This window comes from Sinocyclocheilus grahami, unplaced genomic scaffold (assembly GCF_001515645.1).
Source record: "Sinocyclocheilus grahami isolate Dianchi unplaced genomic scaffold, SAMN03320097.WGS_v1.1 scaffold123.1, whole genome shotgun sequence".
In the NCBI taxonomy this organism is placed as follows: Eukaryota; Metazoa; Chordata; class Actinopteri; order Cypriniformes; family Cyprinidae; genus Sinocyclocheilus; species Sinocyclocheilus grahami.
In genome coordinates this window covers 130,220-153,625 of record NW_015505302.1, presented here as the reverse complement: position 1 = coordinate 153,625, position 23,406 = coordinate 130,220, and the positions used below count along the sequence as shown (strand labels likewise).

Genomic DNA, 23,406 nt, shown 5'->3' with positions numbered 1-23,406 from the left:
CTCCGCCCCCCGCGCCCTCCCGTTTTCTTCCTCCCAGGGACCTGTGAGGAAAAAACAGCGGGGCAAAGGGGTCGAGCGATCGGCCATGCCTCTATGCCGTAAAGTTGTCTTTTTTCTCCGCCTGTGTTTAAACTGCGGCAAAGACCCTCTCACTTCCGAATTAGCAGAGCCTAGCATACTCTTCCTTGGACCTCCAATGCCCCATTGGCGTATGGGCCCACTCGACTAGAGGCATCGCCTCGTCGTGGGCATGGTCCAGTGGTGTGTCCATTGCGGATATTTGTGAGGCGGCTGGCTGGGCCTCGCCGTCCACATTTGCGAGGTTTTATAACCTGGAAGTCCCGGCCTTACAGGCCAGGATCCTTTCTGCTTGAATTGGCACGCACTGTGTAAACAGACATGACAGAGAGCCCTTGGCCGTGCCACACCCAAGTTCTCTGGTATTGTTCACCTGTTAGCTTCATCTTTCTAGCATGGCGTGATTGAACTGCTCCCGTATGCGTCTTAAGCAAGACGCAGTATGAGTGAAGTTTCGAAAGGGAACGTACTCGGTTACTGACGTAACCTCGTTGCTTCAGTCGAAGTAAACCTGAGAATCCTGTGGCGAGCGCCCGCTTATATAGCCAGATGCCCCGCCCATTCTGGCGGGCTTTGGCGGGCTTCGTCGCCATAGGCTCGTGCAGCTCCGCTGCCGTGCCATTGGTTCGTTTTTAAAGCCCTGCATGAACCAATGGCCGTGTAGTTTCACTGCGTGAATGTAATAGGCTTCAGTTCAGGAGAGAAAAGGCTTTTCCCATATGCGTCTTAAGCAAGACGCAGTACTCGTTCCCGTATCTCAGGGAACCGAGGTTACGTTAGTAACCGAGTACGTTTTCTCGTTATAACGACTTAATTTTCTCGTGATCTCAACATAACAAATGTTGTTCTCTAAGTTACAAAACTGCACCAACAGGTGGCACTATTGACCTGAATCACGTTTGGGATAGAATAGGACCTACCTCGTGATTGCTATAATTTGTACAGTATTGTTCATTAGGCTACTGACATTTAATTCATTCATAAATGTTAAATGCTTGAATCAATATAACTATTTTGTGCATTAAGTTCTTGCTAGATGCATGAGTTTCACCAACGCGTTCTGTGCCATAAAATAATAACTGCTTATTAAAAAGGTTGACGTCACTGTATTCTGTTTGCACCTATATCTTTATTTGTGCTTCTTTGAGGTACATTATTGTTAGTTAATAAGATCTGTTTATCTACAGTAGGACGGGCTTCAACGACGTAGGCTATTTGTAATGTGCCTCTTTTCCTTATTATTAATCTTTATTAATCATTAAATGTATATTGATAAGAAATGTGATTTATATGTAAAGTGTATAGGCTAATTTAATTCAGTGATGTTCTACAGTGTTGTAATCTTTTGTGTTTTCTACATTTCTTTGTGGAAACCACACAAACACACATACATATACAGATAGCTACACATGAACGCTATTTTCAAACAGAAGTTTGTAACGCACATGATATCAGTCATAGCATATAATGACTACTAAAAATTACAAATTATATATAATTTTCTTTCAAATAAAAGGAAAATTAAAAGTGAGTTGAATCCAAGCAGCTCTAAAAGATTTTAGAATAGTTCTGCATCCTGAAGGCGCTCCGCCTGTGTTTGCGGTGTTGCTTTGACCATTTAAACATGCTAATTACACAAACAAAATGTTTAGCGTACTGTCTCTGGAAATATCAACCGTGATTGATCAGCCTTTATTTTTGTATTGTTGACGTTATTACTAGAAAAAGCAAAATTTGCTGAAATATCCACGACCTAGGCTACAGTAAGAGCGCATGGTTTATCTGTCCATCAGATGCGTGTCAAAGTTGAGTTCGTTACTATAGCAAAAGTAGATCAAACAATCATTGTAAAAAATAAAAAAATTACTTTGTCGAGAGATCACGAGAAAATGAAGTCGTTATAACGAGAAAACAACTTTTGTTATTTTGAGATAACGAGAAAATTAAGTCATTATAACGAGAAAACAACTCGTTATGCCGATATCACGAGAAAATAAGTCGTTATAACGAGAAAACGAGAAGGAAAAAAATTATATTGCATGGCCGCTTAGAACTTCCGTATATAAACACTGCAGAAATCAGATTTTTTTAACCAGCCAAACCTTCACCCCTTTGTGCTGTGTGTGCTTGTGTTTCTCGCTTGCCTTATCTTCCTGATTCCCTACTAATGCCACCTTCCTTCATCCAAGAAGTGACGCTTTTACTGTTTATTTTATTTTCATGACTTTGTAAGAAGGGACATGAATCTTCCCAGAAAATCTTCCAGAACACCTGGAGCAGCACAGGCCTTTACAGAGACATACAAACTTACAGATAGAGCAAAGAGTTGATAGAAATGCCAACAAGCCTATAAATTTACACCAGATCACGCCATCCATACAGGAATACTGATGTACCATGCACAAATTTCTAGGATTATTCATCTAAAGTGGATAGCAGTCTACCATGGATTATTTATACAACAAAGACATTGATCCTTATATGAATACTAATAAAGACCAGAAGCAGGATTTCCATGATAATCTCCGAACTCGATGCACGGTCCTGCTGAAGCATTAATCAGTTATACAACATATATATTCCTAAAGGACCATCAATCGTTCCCAGATCCGCACTAGCATGAGCTAAAGTGATCCAAGCAGAGCGGCAAAGAAGTTTCAGTTGGATTTTTTTCCCCGAGTTGACTCTCTGACTGGTGTTAGGAGTGGCTGCAGGCAGTCTGCGGTATTTAAGGATATTTTTCTGAGCTGATAAAATGTCAAGGTTGCCTCCAACAGGTGTTGCAGCAATTCCACCTTATCTAGCATCGCACCAGCCATCGGCGGATGAGCCCAGTTAACATGCAACTCTGCTCATATCACTTGTCTGATAAGTGTGCCCACACAGAGACATGCAGCCAACCCTTCACTGAGTCACATTTACTCAAATTGGGAATTGGTACGTGTGTGTGTGTGTGAGAGAGAGAGAAAGAGTTTCTTTAGAAGTAGGATGATCAGATTTTTTTAACTCTCAAATCGGGACCCGCAGGTGGGTTGGAGGGCATTCCTGTGAATTTTTAATTATTAATTTTTTATTTTTTTTTGTGAGAGGCGGCCCCCTATGCCTGAAATAATGATAGGAATGATAATACATGTAAATGTAAAATATATAAAAAGTGTAATTTCATCAAAAATTAGAGAAAATTTCATACAGTGTAGCTGGCATATATCCATAGTTTAAAAGCACAATGAAACAGAATTAGTGACTATGTATGCATAATACATACATACTGTATATTAATTAGTTTAAGACTAACATGCATTTAGAAAATACATACATGTTACATTTAGAGTAAATTAGATAGGACATTTCATCCAAAAGTTAATGTCATTATTACTCAGCCTCATGTTCCATACTCATTTGACGTTTTTTTTTTTTCTCCACAGAATACAAAGGAAGTAAACTTAAAAAACTGGATCCGTCTGATTTGTGAACAAATCATTAAAAAGATTGGTAACACTTTACAATAAGGTTCATTAGTTAAACATTAGTTAATATATTGACTAACATGAACTAACCATGAGCAATACATTTGTTACTGTATTTACTAATCTACGCTAACGTTAGTTAATAAAAAATACAGATGTTCATGTTAGTTCACAGTGCATTAACTAATGTTAACAAGATTTTAATAATGTATTAGTAAATGTTGAAATTAACATTAACAAAGATTAATAAACGCTGTATACGTGCAGTTCATTATTAGTTCATGTTAACTAATGTAGTTAACTAATGAACCTTATTGTAAAGTGTTACCAAAAGATTTAACTCAAGTGAAGGAATCGTTCACAAATTGGACACTGTTATTTCACTCATAAATGCACAAAGGAGAGCTAGGGCAGATCAGATGAGACTACTTTTGGACTACTTTTATAATACTTTTTTCCATCCATCCATCCATTCCTCCATCCCTGCATTTATTTGATATGGTAAAAACAAATTGTGAAATATTAAAATTTAAAATAACTGTTTTCTTTTTAATATATTTTAAAATGCAGTTTATTTCTGTGATTGACTATTTATTGATTGATTGATTGTCAGTTTTTAGCAATTGGAGTAAATTTGTGGACTGCTTTTATAATACAATTTTGTCATTTTATACAGATGTTTTGGTCATTTTTTAGTTTGGGAGCCAATTCAACATAAATACATTAATTTATACAAAGCAAAACTGTATGGATTGTGTGCGGGAGAGAAAGCACCTAAAGGCAACATGCACAAGTTAACACACACAAAAAAATAATAAAATTAATGAAGCATCAAAACATGAAATGTGTGCATATACAGATAAATATACAAATGTCAGTACAAGTGGTATGATTCATACTTTTGATGTACGTGTGCTCAAAACCCACCCGCATATATAACTTTTAATAAACAGAGCAAAGTAGCAGAGGATGTATGGGGGCGTTTGGGTGGCGGAGCGTGGTGGAGTGTGCATCTGAAGCCTTGTTTATACTTTCAATCAACTTGTAATAGGCAAGAAAAAGCTTAGACTCTCCAATGTCATCCTGTTGAGAGTCAAACAGTTCTAGAAACGGGTGCTAGAATGACACTGACGATTCTTCATTTCAGTGAGTATAATTAACAAAATAAGCATCTTTAATGGCTTAAATGACTACAAAATAAAGCTGATAGACTGTTCCTAAATCTGTGAATGTGACAGCACACAACAGTGAAAAATGATTATATTAGATTAGATTTCTTACAGTGGTATTGAGGTTTTTAATGCATCTAATTTACTTATTACGTGTCCATATGGTTTATTATTGGTTATGGCCTTTTTTGGTCTGTGGAGTTCTGTATATTTCAGTAGAGCATGTTTACATAGTACATATAATTCTTGTTTTAAAAGATCACAGAAAACGTGTCTAGGTTACGTATGTAATCATGGTTCCCAGAGGGAACGAGACGCTGCGTTGAGTCGCTTTGGGAACGCCCTTGCGTGACCGCGTTCTGAAGCACGTGTCAAATCCGTCCAATGGAGCAGCGAGACGTCACGAGCAGGGTGAAGTACGATTAGAATAGTTCTGAATAGTACTTCGATGAAGTAGCGCCTGCAGGGATGCAGGGAGTATGGCAAAGAGACGCAGCGTCTGGTGCTTACGTCACCCTGCTCGTGATGTCTAGCTGCTCCATTGGACGGATTTGACACGTGCTTCAGAACACGGTCACGCAAGGGCGTTCCCAAAGCGACTCGACGCAGCTCGAGTTCCTGAAGGGGAATTTGATTTGTCATGATACATTGTGACCCATTCAAAATAATGGCATGATTCAGTGTAGAGCCAAGCGCAGGTACATTACTGCTGAAATTACTGCTGTAATTTTCAGCACATTTGCATCAGTAAAATTCAACTTATTAACAGGAGAGGAGGAGATCTTGTGCCGTGCACAGGAAGCCATGCGCTCTCCTCCACCGAAGGTGTGTGACTAAATGTTAAGTGGAGATTTTGTGCCTTTGAGGTCAGCTTGTAATATGGTGTTATGTTAAAGCTCATTTCAAAAGAAGGTTAAGGGTGCACTGGCTTCCACTGGATTTTCAGAGAAAAAGCTTTTGAAGCTCACACAGTTGTGTTTATCGGAGGCAGACAATCATTTCTTCACATTTTGTGGATGTGACTGGCCTCTTTCATCTGCACCTTTTGGACAAGCATGTTTTGGCTGGACTGTTCAAAGTTGTTTAAAAGTGGAAATGGCATTTGAGGCTGATGTCTGACCTTTTTACACAATCTCCAGTCTGCAGCCAGACACACAGTGATAGATGGCCACAAAAACACAGAACATACAAACACATATATATATATATATATATATATACACTGTATATATATGTGTGTGTGTGTGTGTGTGTGTGTATCTATCTATCTGTCTGTTTACCTAGACTGTATTTATTTGATACAGTAAAACAGTTGAAATACTATTACAATTTAAAACTGTTTTCCATTTTAATATATTATACAATCTAATTTATTTTTGTGATGCAAAGCTGAATTTTCAGCATCATTACTTCAGTCACATGATCCTTCAGAAATCATTCTAATATACTGATTTGCTGCTCAAGAAACATTTATCATCATCATTATTATTATTATCATCACCATCATCATCCGTGTTGAAAACAGGTGTGCTGCTTTTTTTAATCTATTAATTATTTCTTCAATTAGTCATTTAATCTATGGATTTTTTAAACAATTATTCTATCACCTATTACCTGATTAGTTGATTAATCCTTCAGTTAACTTACCCACAAATAAAACAACTTAAATTCTGCCATTAATGTAAGTTTCAATGTATTATAAAAACAATTTTCTTATTCAAATATTTATTTTACAAATAAAAAATAATTTCTCCATCTCCATCTCCAAAAAAAAAAAAAAAAAAAAAGAAAAAAAAAAAAAAACAAAAAAAAAAAAAAAAAAATATGTTACTAAAAAATATTGTTTAGTATTTTTGCTTAGTATAATGTTAGAAAAAAGTATTGGAATTAATTATTCTAATAATAATAATAATAATAATAATAAATAATTAAATCACATGTAACTGGAATTATTAAATTTAGTTTCAGTTTTGTTTGACTGTCTTTACCGGCTGCAGCCAAAGCAAAACTGTAAGCACTGAGAGAACAAAAATGAGACAAAAAATATCAGTGAAAGAGAAAATGAAAGGTGGAGAATGGCAGCAAAATAAATGAGGGAGTGCAAGGGCAAGACAGCAGTAGATACAGAGAGATACAGCGCGTGAGAGATTGGTGGGGTGTTCTGGCTGATAGGGGGGTCAATGCTTCTCCCCGGAGCCCCATTAACAGGTGGCATTAACGGATGTGGTGGGACAATGCGGGCACAGTGAGGGCCCGGAGAGAGTATGTGTGTGTGTGTGTGTGTGTGTGTGTGTGTGACTGTGTGCGTGAGACAGTGAAGGAGAACAATTTGATAGTATCTCCTCTTCACTGCAGCCACCAACACACCATCAATCACTGCCAAACACAGTGCACACAAACACACCAAATACAGAGGCACGCACAAACACACACACACACACACTAACAGCCATTCACATTGGTGAACACTTAAGATATGTTTACCTGCACAGGGCAGAGAGTAGCCCACCAGCGGCTCCTGGGTAAACTGTCGCTCATTGAGTCTGGCCACACAGTAGAGGTGGAAGCATTCCAGGCAGATCACATGACGCTCGGCACACTGAAACACCAGCACCGGAGTCCTGGAAGACATGGTGAGGCCTGAATCACATTTACAGTGTACAGTTACGCAACTTTGCATCATACTATAAAATTGTTGTTGCTGCTTTTGGTGTCTGTCCACATAGTGCTGGGCGTTACCGGTTCATACCAAATACCGGTGTTTATTTTTGTTATGATATGAATTTTTAAAATACCGCAATAGCGGTGTATGGCACTTAAACAATGTTCGGAACGTGACTATAACACAGTCCTCCGGGGGAGCCGATCACGGCGGCCGCGGCGTACATGGGGGTAAGGACAGACAGACGAGGCGAGAGAAAAGGAGACGGAAGGATGAGGAGAGACAGATACGAGAGAGGGGAGAGAGGGGAAAAAAAATTATCGGTCCGGTCCCCGGACACACTGCCGCTTGGTTCTCAAACGGCTGAGAGGCTCTCACTCGCGGTGCCATGCGATGGTACTGGACATCGTTGGTGGATGGCCCACCGCTCCTCCGCGTCCTGGCGGACAGCGATGGCTCCTCCTATTGAGGGCAGCCGGCAGCGAGTCCCCCGTTCCCTGCTCCTCCCCAATCATGGCGAATGGCAGCAGGCTCCGGCCTCCTGGCGAACGGGGCCGACTCCTCCGCTCCCTCACGGACAGCAGCCACCCCTCCTTGACCCAGGAGCGCGGCAGCGAGCTCTCAGTCCCACCTCGTCTTCCATAGTTCCAGCACCACTGCCTCGGGCAGCCACCAGCGGTCTCTCCGCTTGTTCCTGCTGCCCGATCTCCTCAGCACCACGATCCCCCTCAGCAGCGAGGGCTCTCTGACAGCGTGTCCCTCCTTCCTCCCGGGTTTTGGCACCAATGTAACAATGTTTGTAGATCGGGAAGAAGGAGGTGGGAACCAGCCGACATTTAAACAAACTTTAATAAAATAAACAAACACAAAATAGCGTGACAGCCCCTTGCGGACGACTGTTGTGCACAAACAAAACCAAAACACAAAATAAACTCCAGGCCTGAGCAGCCACCCCTCCTTGACCCAGGAGCGCGGCAGCGAGCTCTCAGTCCCACCTCGTCTTCCATAGTTCCAGCACCACTGCCTCGGGCAGCCACCAGCGGTCTCTCCGCTTGTTCCTGCTGCCCGATCTCCTCAGCACCACGATCCCCCTCAGCAGCGAGGGCTCTCTGACAGCGTGTCCCTCCTTCCTCCCGGGTTTTGGCACCAATGTAACAATGTTTGTAGATCGGGAAGAAGGAGGTGGGAACCAGCCGACATTTAAACAAACTTTAATAAAATAAACAAACACAAAATAGCGTGACAGCCCCTTGCGGACGACTGTTGTGCACAAACAAAACCAAAACACAAAATAAACTCCAGGCCTGGTCCTCTCTCGTCCAATACGGTCGTCACTCCTCCCTTTTATACTTCCGGAGCTCCTCCGTGAGACTCGCTCCGTTCCCACGGCTCTCGGCACCGCACCCACTCGTCACAGTGACACTGTTTGACAGGGGTCCCTTTTCACTGTTGCACTGTGGTGAGGGAACAGCTGTATGTGTTAGTAAGCGTGAAAGTTCCGAAACTGAGAAAATGCTGAAAATGCCAGAGAAAGCTTTAAATCACGGCTATATGGGATACATACTGGATTCAAACGCGATATGGAAGCGTAATTTATTCAATATGGAAATAAAAGTGTCAATAAGTAACTGACTAATAAATAACTGAACTCAACCTCATAATAAACATTTGTTTGTGTAATAGGTTAAATTGCCGTCACACAACAGCCAACAGCATTTCCCAGTTTTTCAGTCAAGTCGATGTATATGAGCTGCTATGTGGATCTAACGATGCCCTTATATGACCTATTTAAGCCAATGCAGATGAATGAAGTTATCTCAGGACGAGACCGCCCTGATTGTAAAGCAAAACGTGATTGGCTATAGCAAGATCGTTCTACGATTGGTCAGCGAATGTGGCTGTTATCTGATTGGCTTGAGTAGACGGTGGGTGGAGTCCACGTATTTGTGGATTGTCAGCACGTCTTGACGCAAGAAATGTTTCACAATTCGCAAATGCACAGGACGCGATTCACAAATGCGTGCAGCTATCTACAAATGCACAGGACAAATTCACAAATAAATGCCTGGCAAAGTTGTGGTTGTGACATAAATATATATTTGTGAATTTTTTTTTTTTTTCAAATCTCATTTTATTTATTTGTGAATTTAATTCATGTTTGTGAAACTTTAAGATTAATTTGTGGATCTAATTCTATGTATTTGTCAATATGTTTAATGTTTGTTAACCCTATAAAGTCTACTGTATCACATTTGATAATTGAATTTCTCAATAGGAAAATACTCAAAAAGGCTTCAGAATTATCAACATGTTCATAGCTTTGCTGTTAAACTTGTCATACACAATCTACGACATGCCTTCAGTAGTCTGATTGAAAGTTTAGACTTTTAGCAAGTAAAAGGGTTTTTAGTATAATTGAAAAACTCTCCTCCGCGTGGTTGTGGTTCGCTTGTCTTTTTCCTGTAAAATCTTTACTGATTGTTAATAAACGTAAGAGTACATTTTATACTGATAATACTATTTCAAGATTGCCAACGTTGTACTAAAGCAACTTAGGTTTATTTGATCATTCACACATCATTTTTTTGAAAAGTCATGTTAAAATGGGAGTATCAAATATAATAAATCAAGTGTTTGTGGAACTAGTCATGGCAAAAAGCAATTAAAATGTTCAATCAAATATTCCGATCAAATTTAACCAAAAACCGACCAATAAAACAGTCAACTACCAATAGAAACTTTATACATATTTCACAATTTAAAGAATATATATTTTTCCCCCTTATGGTAATCATTTTTGAAGGGAATGTGATAAACTGTCATGAAAATAATGTAATAAACATAATGGTCCAAAATAAGAGGTTTATAGTCTTTCTGATTTTGACTTTGGGGTGAAATATGAGATTTTGAAGAAGGACACTGATGAGGAGAGGGCTTCTGGGAGAAGGGGTAGAGAGCTTGTTTAGATATGTTTCTTGTTCAATACCTTCGGAAAACTTCAAATGATCTCAAAGACCCCTGATACTTTAGTGTAGTAAGCAAAGAACCAGCTGTCTGAAATCTCATGCCAATTCTCTTTCCATTTCTCCAGAAGTCCCCCTTCACTCTCAAACACAGTTTCACTTGACTGGAAGTCAACTTGCTAACACAGTGATCCACCTCTCTGACCCCTCTCTCCCGCTTTTATTGTAAGAGACTGGCCGCGTCCTTGTCAGTGCCCTTTTAAACAAATGGAGGAGATCTCTGAGGAGGAAGAAGAGTGGAGTGGAGGACAGTGGGGGAAAAAAAACAAAGCTCTACTCAGGAAGGTAATTGCAATGCTACTTCAATCAGTCCTTGATTTGAATGGTGGTTGTTGGTGATTGGGCTCCATTGTCTGGTTTCTCCAGGCGCTTGCCGTCTGCCTGACCCTCCATGCAAGAGCAGCAGGTAGGAGCGTTTCCGCAGGACCGCCCCACTAATAGCTGACCTTCATTGGCAGGATACACTTAGCGTTTGTGCTTTCTGGAAAAATGGCCACTGTTGATTGAAGGGCCACGCAGCAGGAGGCATATGTATGTTCACGAGCAGCCTGTCTTTCAGAATGTTTGTATCAATCTTTAGTTTACTTCTACAATGTGTTGCAGGTATTTCATCTTTTCTGACTGATGGATCAATCAGAAAGTCTCCAAACTACTCTGTCAAATTTGTTTTGTGTAGAAAGTTATTTTTTCTATCTAGTCATTTTCTGTTGCTTTGTCAGTCTGTCTGACAGCTTGTTAGTGAGTCTTAGTGGCTTTTTGTCATTATTACTTTTAGAGTTAACATTTTAAATGCACTAAATTGGAACTAATTTTGTAATTACAAATATTTAAATACATGATATACAAGTTTAAATAGAAATTACATTAAAGTACACTTTAAAAAAAATGCTGGGTTAAATATAAACCAGCGCTGGGTTAAAAAGGGACAAACCTCAGCTATTGGGTTGTTTTGAACCAAACCGCTGGGTCAAAACAACCCATATATTTTAAATGTCCAAACACTTAAATCAACCAATATACTTCATATTTCATTTTTCAAAAACCATAGAATTACTTATGAAATTACATATAAAGATGCATTTAAGTAGGTCAAAAAATCATTTAATGTGAATTTAATCTGAATTCTGAATATAAATTTGAACTGAACATGAATTTAATATGAATTTCAAAACATTACATTCACTGCACATATTCAAGCATATTCTTTTTCGACTGGATAACTGCGGCACATTCCAATGTGCATCTATCAGAAAGATATGCGAGATAAAAGTTCCCAAAAAGAATAATATTATTTATATACAATTTAAAGGTATTTGTAAATGGGGAAAAAATAAAAAATAAAAAAATAATATATATATATATCCTTATTTTATGTTGATTCTACACTATAGAATATGTTTCAAAGTGGTCAATAAGAAGATTATTGGAGTACATTTTACAAGAAAACACTATTTTAGTCTTTCTATTTCAAAATTTAATTCAACGTGTTACTTGTTTCTTTGTAGTTATTTTTGAAATTTACTAGCAATTTCTAAGAAAATAGTAAAAATAGTAACTAAGAAAATAGTTTCAATGTAAATCCACACTTTCTTTTTTTCAGTGTAATTTAACAATAATTTGGGGATTCAATGTGTGTGTGTGCGTGCATATATATATATATATATTTGTAGTTACAGGTTTTATTTATAGGTTTTAATAATTTTACAGCCTTAATAGAAACCAAGCAACCAACAACATGTTTTGTAATCATTGCTGGTTCAGACAAAAGCTAATAGCGCTTGTTGGTTTATCGCATCACGCTTGTTTAGGACGTGGTGAGATTAATGTTGTAATGAACTGTCTGATTGGTTCTTTGTTGTGTAGCCTAAGAAACTAATTTCGACCACTCTGATGGCTTTAGCTACAGACACATGGGAAAAACCGAACGTCACTCACATGATGTCAGTGCAGGCGATGCAGGGCACTCTGCGTGTGTTGAGCATTATCAAGTCTAGTGCTGCTGAAGTGTCATTATCACAGGTGGGGTGGGCAGCACATTTCAGGTAGAACTCCTGCAAGAAGCACACATGAGATGTAATCATGCCTTGCAAATAGGGGTGGGGGATATGGCAAAAATATCGTATCACGTTTTTTTTTCAGGAAAATCACCATTCACAATTTGATCACGATTCTTTGCCACGTTGGTTTTACAATTCTGCAAGTTGTCTGAGCAGTACAGCCAAACTAAGTTCCCTATTTTAAAAACAACGCCTTACAAGGAAGCACAATATAAAATAAAAAAAAGAATGGCAGATATTTAGGCCAAAGTGGGTGAAGATAATCTTTGTCATTATTTTATTTTTGTTATTAAAAAATAAGAACAAAGGTACACATTACAAATACACATAATATACAAATAAATCAAACAGTGCTTTATTTCTCCGGTACAGTGCGTGTACTTAGCAGTAGCATTCAAGAAACTGAATGAACACATATAAAAATAAAACACTATATACACTGTATAAATAATACATTGATTCTCATTAAAGCAACTGTATTAAAGTTCTTCAGTCAAGAGCAGTGCATGATTTTTCTCTTTGTGTTTTGTTATTTTATTAACATTAAAAGGGATAGTTCAGCCAAAAATAAAAATTCTGTTATGATTTACTCATTCTCAAGTTGTTTTAAACCTGAATAAATGTATTTCTTCTGTTGAACATAAAAGTTATTTTGAAGAATGTGGTGTCTTTCCAAACAGCTGCTGGTCCCCAGTGACTTTCATAGTATTTTTTTTTACCTACTATCAAAGTCTATGGGGACCAGCAACTGTTTGGTTACCCACATTCTTCAAATATCTTCTTTTGTGTTCAGCACAAAAAATAAATGAATACAGGTTTGGGACAACATGAGAGTGAGTAAATAATGACAGAAATTTTATTTTTGGTGTGAACTATCCCTTTAATGACAAGTGGCAGCATGTATAGTAATATTAGTCTGCTGTCACTTTAAGACCTGCACGCATCTAATATACAGGCACGCATCCGTTTTTCTCTCAACAGTTTACTTTCACTTTAGACATAACAACTGTGTTTATATGTAAAACTTGTGTGTTTTGACAGTATTAGAGCAATCAGGCTCTGTTTGACTGGCTTTTTAGTGTGTGTGTGCTTCAGGTGTACGTGTTCAGAAAAAGTGCATGTCAGAACTGCACGCAAATTAAATGTTTAACTGGCAAGGCTTTAAAGCACATGCAAATAATGTACTTTTGTGATTGCGAATAAGTGCAGTGTCCTGTAAGTGTAACTCTACCAAGTTAACATTTGATGTGAATGTATGTCGCCAAGATGGAGGCGCCAGAACTGCAACTGATAGAATGTGCGCTGCAGCACCATACTACGATATATCTTCAAAAGCAGATTGTGGAGACATTTTAATCGTCCACAATCAAAAATCGTGTTCTCGCACACCCCTACCTGCAACCCCCCACTAAGAGTCTCAAACAACCCAACTGCATTTGTTTTTATGGATTTGCAGCATGAGGGTGGTAATACTGGACCCAGCTGGGATAATGCTACCAATTTAGTCCAACTAATGGATGGTCCTTTTTCTCTGCCAAGCAATCCAGTGCTAGATGGACAAAAAAGGCACAATAAAAACTGTGTCTCAACTGAAAATGTGGCTTCATAAAATGAGTAAATTCTGGTTGAATGTAGCATGTTGACAACTTTGGTCAAATATAAGTGACTATGTAATGATAAAAAGTGTGACCAACAATATCTGTAAATGCAAAAGGACATCTTGAGACTTGGTGGAGCCTTAAGCAACTTATAAGTGCTCAAATGTCCTTTAAAACCACCAAAACAGTCCAGCCCACCAAGCTTGTCCAGTCTCAGAGACCAACTAACCACTAGTTTAAGGTGCTTTTTTATTCAGGCAAGTGACAAAAGAATAATTAACATAATAATATGACAAAATTGTTGCTGTCTCACCACCAATCTGCCATCACAGTCTTGTGACTGACATACTCCATGAATCCTGTTAGGGAGAAGGACGTCATCCCAGCAGCTCGGCCCCTACAGACAACAGACAGAACATCACAGAGATGATAGATGTCAGTCAAGTAAAGGGCAGGAATGTGATGAGAGAAGGGTCAAAAGAAAGAAGGACAGTTCAACTTAAAGAGAAATAGAACAAAACCCCACAACACTGGCAAAACATGCCTTTAACTCAACATGAAATACTCCAAAAATGTACCTATACATACAATTAACTGCAGTTTCCAGCTGAGATGAAAATTAGTGGCAGTAAAACACCAAAAACTTTTATTCCTTTCCGCACAAATTTTGATTATGGGGCAGATTATGGATTAATAAAGACTTCTTTTTTGCATGGTTCTTTGCACAATATTATGTTATGACTAGGGCTGTCAAAATGGCTGAAAAACTACATTCGAATTTTGTGCTTAAATATTATCAAAATTAGAATTATATTCGCATTTAAAATGCATAATTTCAGTTAGGGTACAGAAAAGCTTTTGGCTTTTCTCCTGAGGCCACAAGAGAGCACATCGAGCATAAGATAACATGACTATCTGTGAAAAAAAGTGCATAATGTTTAAAATAATGTTTATAAACCAATTATAATTAATTAAGTTGCTTAAACAACTATAAACACAACAGCAGCATGTATGCATTCATAGTTTAATACAAAAGGCCGAAAGCCTATCACACAGAATATCTGTAATCAACAACGCAGCAGCGCTGCATCTAGTGGCTTCAACTGGATAGGCTAACAAAAACATTAAAATGTAATGACACTTACATCTTCATCGCATCTCGTGCGCCGCTGATAAGGCAACCTCCTTAACGCACACCTAAAATTTGAATGCAACGTTTTTGCATTCGAATGTGGATTTTTTTAAATTCGACGAATATTCGAAATTCAAATTTTTTTTGGACAGCCCTAATTATGACCTCAAACAGTTTTTACATAGTGCACGATTTGATAAACTAATAGATATTGACGGCTGTATCACATAACCAGCTCCATATGTACGGCTTTTCTGACATAGTAAACTGTAGCTCACCTAGTACAGCCTTACACTTGCAACTTCGAAGTGCTGGGCATGAATCCCATGAAACAGAAAACATGATAAAAGAGCTCAAAACTTGTAGAAGCAATATAAAACAGCATGGTTGCTTCAGAAAATGTGGTTTTAATCTCATGTTTGCTTTTGCTCACACTTTTGGTTAGGTTTAGTGTAGCTACCTGTAGATGTGTCACGAATCCGGTCCATGAACTTCCGTCTGCTAGCCATCAGAGGTCACCCTTTCCATTTTCATTGACTCTCGCACTACACACTGTTGCACATCACCCCGGACTACATATCCCATCATTCATTGCACTGATTGCACACAGCACTGATTGCACACAGCTGTTTCACTAATTGCACACAGCACTGATTGCACACAACTGTTTCATATTACTCACTCCCTATTTAACACTCACTCTTGTCCCTTCCCTCTGCCGAGTATTGTTTAGTGATTATCACTCCCCTAGCGATAACTACACTATGAAGCCCGTTTAGTTTGTTTTAGCCCCACCTTAGTCTTGCCTTGTCTGTGTTCTCGTTCTTGATCTTCGCCTGTGTCTCTCGTATTCCTCCTCTCGTCTTCCCGCAATTTTGATACTGGTTGCCCCTGCCTGGACCTTGCCTTGTACCTGGACTTATCCCTCTACTCGCGCCCCTTTTGATTTTATTTGCTTATTGTTGACCTACGCTAGCCCTGGGACTATTCTTGTGTCTTGCCCGCCATATACCTGTTTGCCACTGTTTGACCCTGCCTGTGTTTCTGACCTCCTCTGATGTGAATAAAGCTTGCATATGGATCCGCACGTCTCACATCTTGTCAGCCCCTTAACAAGATGATGCATACTTTTTATAGCAATTGAGCACCGGCCAAAATTCAAACAGATTTTTTTTTTCTCCTTGAAACACAAAGAGACATTATGAAGAATATTGACATAGCTCTTTAATGTATAACAACAGTTCATAGTGATCACGACTGTAGAACTCCTAAAACAACCAAAACGTACAAAAACACTTTAATGGAACATAGAGTTGTGTAAAGATTCTTCAGAAATTTTATTTTTTATTTTTTTTGTAAGAATCTAGTGCAAAACATCAATACTGGTTTGAAATGACATAAAGGAGAGTAAATAATGATAGATTTTCATTTTAAAGTGGACTATCCCTTTAAAAATCACCAGCATCACACAGTCTCTACCTGCTACCTCCGTCACACACACTTCCTTGTCCTTCTGCCAGATTAAGACACTCTCTCCATCCATAATTGTTTTGGGACAACGTCCCTCCTCCGCCTGACTCTGACCGTGCCAGATTAGCATAAGCATTTAAACATTCTGACAGGGCCCTTAATAAGCAAGAGAAAAGGTTAAGAAAATCATTACTCGTCCACAGGGGGAGCAGGAGGGGGTGAAGAGAAGGGAAGGCGGAGGGCTGAAACCGCCGTGCCGTGGTGGAGGAGCCCGGAGATTACATGAAGACACCTGCCTAGAGACAGCAAGGAAAGGTCACACAGACCCCTGGCGCTTCGCTCAAAACAAATGCGCGCGGACACACGCACAAGCCACTGCAAGTGTAAATGATTAATGAGAAAAACGCCAATGAATTATTCAACAACACACCTCCCGCATTGTTCACATCAGTCTCACCTCAACACCCTCTCAGGACATTTTTTTTTCTCCATGAAGGAGAATCAACATCGCAGTCCCACAAAGTCTTAATTACATTATTGTTTAACAAACAGGGCTGTGTCTGTGAGCCAGCTGTGAGGATTCTGCTTCCTGTATCCAGCAGAGACCCATCTGATACACACAGATTCAACTCAAAGCGCCTGACTGGTTGATTGCGCTCGCGTTCACCGCACTCAATTATAGACATCTGAAGTTAATGAAAACACAAACATGACACACATCCAGGGAAAACAGGGTTGAAGCACACACAGCAAATACTCGGTGTTTGAACACATGGAGGGAACACAGTAGTAATCACAGTGACATCAATGTCTGCTTAGACAGGAAACCATCTTTTGTGAAAATATCAACTGTAGTTACACTTTAGACACAAATTATTTGGTACACTTTTAAAGCATTAATATCTCATATGAAACATCCAACGTTTTTATTGCAAAACCTATTAAATATGTTTGAAACATATTAATACAATTTCTATAAATTAAGTTTTTTTTTTTTTTTTACTTTCTATTAATCAAAGAATCATGGAGAAAAAAAAAATCTTATGAAATGGTATAATATGCAGTGCTTTTTGAGCAGCAAATCAGTATATTAGAATTAATTCTGAAGGATCATGTGACACTGAAGACTGGAGCAATGATGCTGAAAATTCAGCTTTAGAAAACACAGAAAATAGTCATTTTAATGTGAATAATATTTGACAATATTGCTGCTTTTGAAGAATTTGTGTTTTTTGACCAAATGAATGCAGGTGACCATAAGACACAAAACATTTCAAAAACATGATAGTGTTAGTTTATCAATAACTACAATAAGTTCCTTAATTGTTTATTTTATACACTAATTAGTTGTTTATTTGATTTTCATGTTAATTTAATGATCACTGCTATAAAATTGCAAATAAACAAACAAACAAACAAACAAACAAACATAAATAAATAAATAAATAAATAAATAAATAAGGGTTTTAATCAGGGTTCCTAAACTACAACAAAAAAAAAACTTTTTTTTTGTACTCTATTTGAGGAAAGTGCCTGGAATAATTTATTACTTCTCAAAGTACAAAATACTACTAACATCCAAGTAATAAATAGTAATTAATGCCTAGAGGCCTTGTGAACTGTGTTATTGTTTCACAGTGTACTGAACTGTGTGGAGTGAAGCATGAAGGCACAGCATTACCCCAGGCATTGTGCAAGCAGGTGAAGAGTTGTAATGCGATGCTCAAAGTTGACCCTGTTTGCCGCTGACCTTTCAAAGTGCAGCCAATGATTACCAGATAATTCACATGAGGTATCATTATGTGTGCCACTGCAAAAAATCTAAACAAAATGGAAGAGACATATTGCAATTTAATATCCTGGCATTCAGAGAGGAAAAAAAAAAAAAAGTCCACTTTGTCTTTTGCAATTTATCGAGGCTTCATATATTGTTTGTCTTTTGCAATTTATAGAGGCTTCATAATATATTCTTTTAACTTCACTATTGCCTTTGACTTTGAATAAAATACTTTTTCCTGTAATTGTATTTATGCTTCTCAAGATTTTCGGCAAATAGTGAAATACGTTTTTATACTTCAGCCTTCTCATCACACAAAGATATTTGTGTCACAAGCCATATGAACTACTTTTATGGCATTGCTGGTTCCTTTTGGAGCTTGACAAATAGCTATTATCATTTAATAAAAGAACAGTGCACTTTTTGCAAAAAGTCTTCTTTTGTGTTATATAAAAAAATGACAACATTCAAATTTAGAATTATATGAGGCGAGTAAATGGTTAAATAATTAAAATTTTTGGGCAAACTACCCTTTTAAGGTAGGGGGAAAACAACCGAATAGCTCAACTTGATACACAATGTATGACAAATATTAAATCTGAAATGCTAAGTCTGTAATGTAATGTAATATCTATGCGGCAGGGGGTTTCATTGCAATGGGAACAACCTGAACATTATAATTAAAACTTCTAATTAAAGCCTTAGGGCACATTGAGATATTTATAATGCCAGCAATATAGTCAAAACTGTTTTTCTCATAATTGTGTTCTGGAGAGATGTAAGCCAAGGTTATTTTCTATTAATGTTCAAAGCGCAAAGAAACTCGCAACAGCAATAACAAGCAGGTTTTCCCCCCAAAGGCCTAATTCAGTGATGTAGGATTTGAAGATCTTGGCCTAAAAGTGTCTATATCATGCACACAAATCTTTTAAGAAGCCAAAGCTGGATGTTTAAGCTAGGAGTTGCTGATGGAGATAAATGCATTTGATTGAAAGTGCTGCTAAGTCCAATATCTCCAAAGGTCCAAATGACGTGCTCTGACAGCAAGTGCGTAAACTCTGCCATCTTCTTCTCTTGGAGAAGAAGCATATTTGGAGAAAGTTCTCTGGAGAGACTTAGATGAGAAGAGCTGGAACCTGTTTCAGGAATGGGGCAGCACTGGCACAGAGACAATGGACAAACAGATTCTCAGCGCCGAAGACCACCGCGAGCGGAAAGAAAAGGCAGGTGCTGCTTAGCGACGTGTCAGTCAGTCTTCCCAAACAGCAGCAGAACGCGGAGAGGTGGTAATGCTGCCCACGCGTTGGGACAGAAAGTCCATACGGACCAAAAGATAAAACAGGCCACGGGCGGAACTATGGAGGAATGGGGCTTATGACAGCCATGTGGGGGCAGCGAGACGTGGGTTTGTGCTGTTCTGTATTCCTAATTCAGGCAAAGAAGTGTCACCGTTAGTTAGTTATGAGACTTGGGGCAACAGAGCAAATGTGTCTGGTTATTTTTTTGTTTCTGGTTATTTGTTTGTTTGTTTTTTGTCTCAAAACACTTATGAATGTGTACTAAAGAACAGCAATAATAAGCAGGTTTTAGTAATACAATTTTTTCCTGATATGTTAATATAAAATAAAATATAAATATTCAGATGGAGCGGCATTTACTACACAGAGCCGTAGATCACTGACAAGCTACGCAATATCGCGTTCATAATCGAAGGTGATTTTAAATCGATTTGAAACCGTTTGTCGCGGTTTGGAAAGATAGGGAGAAAACATGACAGAATAACACGGCGGATATCGAATTTTGCATAAAATAAAAAATTGACTTTTAAATACCGACCAGATACAATACTGATTTTGGCAGGAACTCAATGTTTTTAAAAATGGCGTTTACTGCATTTTGGAACCAAACTCTTCATATACTGTATGTGTTGTACATATACATAGCCTGCTGAGAGTAAGAGTGCCTTGTTTGCAGTCTCTGCACCGAACACGTAGTTTTCAAGGCTTATATATATATATATATATATATATATATAAGTAATAATGTTTTTTCCTGATATGGTCATATAAAATAAAATAATGTTTTCTAAAAAATATAATAATAATAATAATAATAATAATAATAATAATAATAATAATAATAATAATAATAATAATAATAATAATAATAATAATAATAATAATAATAATAATAATAATAATAATAATAATAATAATAATAATAATAATAATAATAATAATAATAATAATAATAATAATAATAATAAGTCACAAGCCATATGAACTACTTTTATGGCATTGCTGGTTCCTTTTGGAGCTTGACAAATAGCTATTATCATTTAATAAAAGAACAGTGCACTTTTTGCAAAAAGTCTTCTTTTGTGTTATATAAAAAAATGACAACATTCAAATTTAGAATTATATGAGGCGAGTAAATGGTTAAATAATTAAAATTTTTGGGCAAACTACCCTTTTAAGGTAGGGGGAAAACAACCGAATAGCTCAACTTGATACACAATGTATGACAAATATTAAATCTGAAATGCTAAGTCTGTAATGTAATGTAATATCTATGCGGCAGGGGGTTTCATTGCAATGGGAACAACCTGAACATTATAATTAAAACTTCTAATTAAAGCCTTAGGGCACATTGAGATATTTATAATGCCAGCAATATAGTCAAAACTGTTTTTCTCATAATTGTGTTCTGGAGAGATGTAAGCCAAGGTTATTTTCTATTAATGTTCAAAGCGCAAAGAAACTCGCAACAGCAATAACAAGCAGGTTTTCCCCCCAAAGGCCTAATTCAGTGATGTAGGATTTGAAGATCTTGGCCTAAAAGTGTCTATATCATGCACACAAATCTTTTAAGAAGCCAAAGCTGGATGTTTAAGCTAGGAGTTGCTGATGGAGATAAATGCATTTGATTGAAAGTGCTGCTAAGTCCAATATCTCCAAAGGTCCAAATGACGTGCTCACGTGCTCTGTGCGTAAACTCTGCCATCTTCTTCTCTTGGAGAAGAAGCATATTTGGAGAAAGTTCTCTGGAGAGACTTAGAGACTTAGAGCTGGAACCTGTTTCAGGAATGGGGCAGCACTGGCACAGAGACAATGGACAAACAGATTCTCAGCGCCGAAGACCACCGCGAGCGGAAAGAAAAGGCAGGTGCTGCTTAGCGACGTGTCAGTCAGTCTTCCCAAACAGCAGCAGAACGCGGAGAGGTGGTAATGCTGCCCACGCGTTGGGACAGAAAGTCCATACGGACCAAAAGATAAAACAGGCCACGGGCGGAACTATGGAGGAATGGGGCTTATGACAGCCATGTGGGGGCAGCGAGACGTGGGTTTGTGCTGTTCTGTATTCCTAATTCAGGCAAAGAAGTGTCACCGTTAGTTAGTTATGAGACTTGGGGCAACAGAGCAAATGTGTCTGGTTATTTTTTTGTTTCTGGTTATTTGTTTGTTTGTTTTTTGTCTCAAAACACTTATGAATGTGTACTAAAGAACAGCAATAATAAGCAGGTTTTAGTAATACAATTTTTTCCTGATATGTTAATATAAAATAAAATATAAATATTCAGATGGAGCGGCATTTACTACACAGAGCCGTAGATCACTGACAAGCTACGCAATATCGCGTTCATAATCGAAGGTGATTTTAAATCGATTTGAAACCGTTTGTCGCGGTTTGGAAAGATAGGGAGAAAACATGACAGAATAACACGGCGGATATCGAATTTTGCATAAAATAAAAAATTGACTTTTAAATACCGACCAGATACAATACTGATTTTGGCAGGAACTCAATGTTTTTAAAAATGGCGTTTACTGCATTTTGGAACCAAACTCTTCATATACTGTATGTGTTGTACATATACATAGCCTGCTGAGAGTAAGAGTGCCTTGTTTGCAGTCTCTGCACCGAACACGTAGTTTTCAAGGCTTATATATATATATATATATATATATATATAAGTAATAATGTTTTTTCCTGATATGGTCATATAAAATAAAATAATGTTTTCTAAAAAATATAATAATAATAATAATAATAATAATAATAATAATAATAATAATAATAATAATAATAATAATAATAATAATAATAATAATAATAATAATAATAATAATAATAATAATAATAATAATAATAATAATAATAATAATAATAATAATAATAATAATAATAATAATAATAATAATAATAATAATAATAATAATAATAATAATAATAATAATAATAATAATAATAATAATAATAATAATAATAATATTTGTATAGCATTTATTGTATAGACTTTATTCTCCATTTATGAATTTTAATTCATAACATGCTTATCATACAAGTAGTGAATTCAAGTTGTTGTATGTATGAAATGCATGTTTAGACTTGGGGCAACAGAGCAAATGTGTCTGGTTATTTTTTTGTTTCTGGTTATTTGTTTGTTTGTTTTTTGTCTCAAAACACTTATGAATGTGTACTAAAGAACAGCAATAATAAGCAGGTTTTAGTAATACAATTTTTTCCTGATATGTTAATATAAAATAAAATATAAATATTCAGATGGAGCGGCATTTACTACACAGAGCCGTAGATCACTGACAAGCTACGCAATATCGCGTTCATAATCGAAGGTGATTTTAAATCGATTTGAAACCGTTTGTCGCGGTTTGGAAAGATAGGGAGAAAACATGACAGAATAACACGGCGGATATCGAATTTTGCATAAAATAAAAAATTGACTTTTAAATACCGACCAGATACAATACTGATTTTGGCAGGAACTCAATGTTTTTAAAAATGGCGTTTACTGCATTTTGGAACCAAACTCTTCATATACTGTATGTGTTGTACATATACATAGCCTGCTGAGAGTAAGAGTGCCTTGTTTGCAGTCTCTGCACCGAACACGTAGTTTTCAAGGCTTATATATATATATATAAATATATATATATAAGTAATAATGTTTTTTC

The 23,406-nt window shown here is 37.4% G+C and overlaps 1 pseudogene; it reads right to left on the bottom strand.

Moving 5' to 3' along the window:
- LOC107590008 (E3 ubiquitin-protein ligase parkin-like) overlaps window positions 1-23,406 on the bottom strand; it is a 113,691-nt pseudogene that overhangs the window by 67,152 nt on the left and 23,133 nt on the right.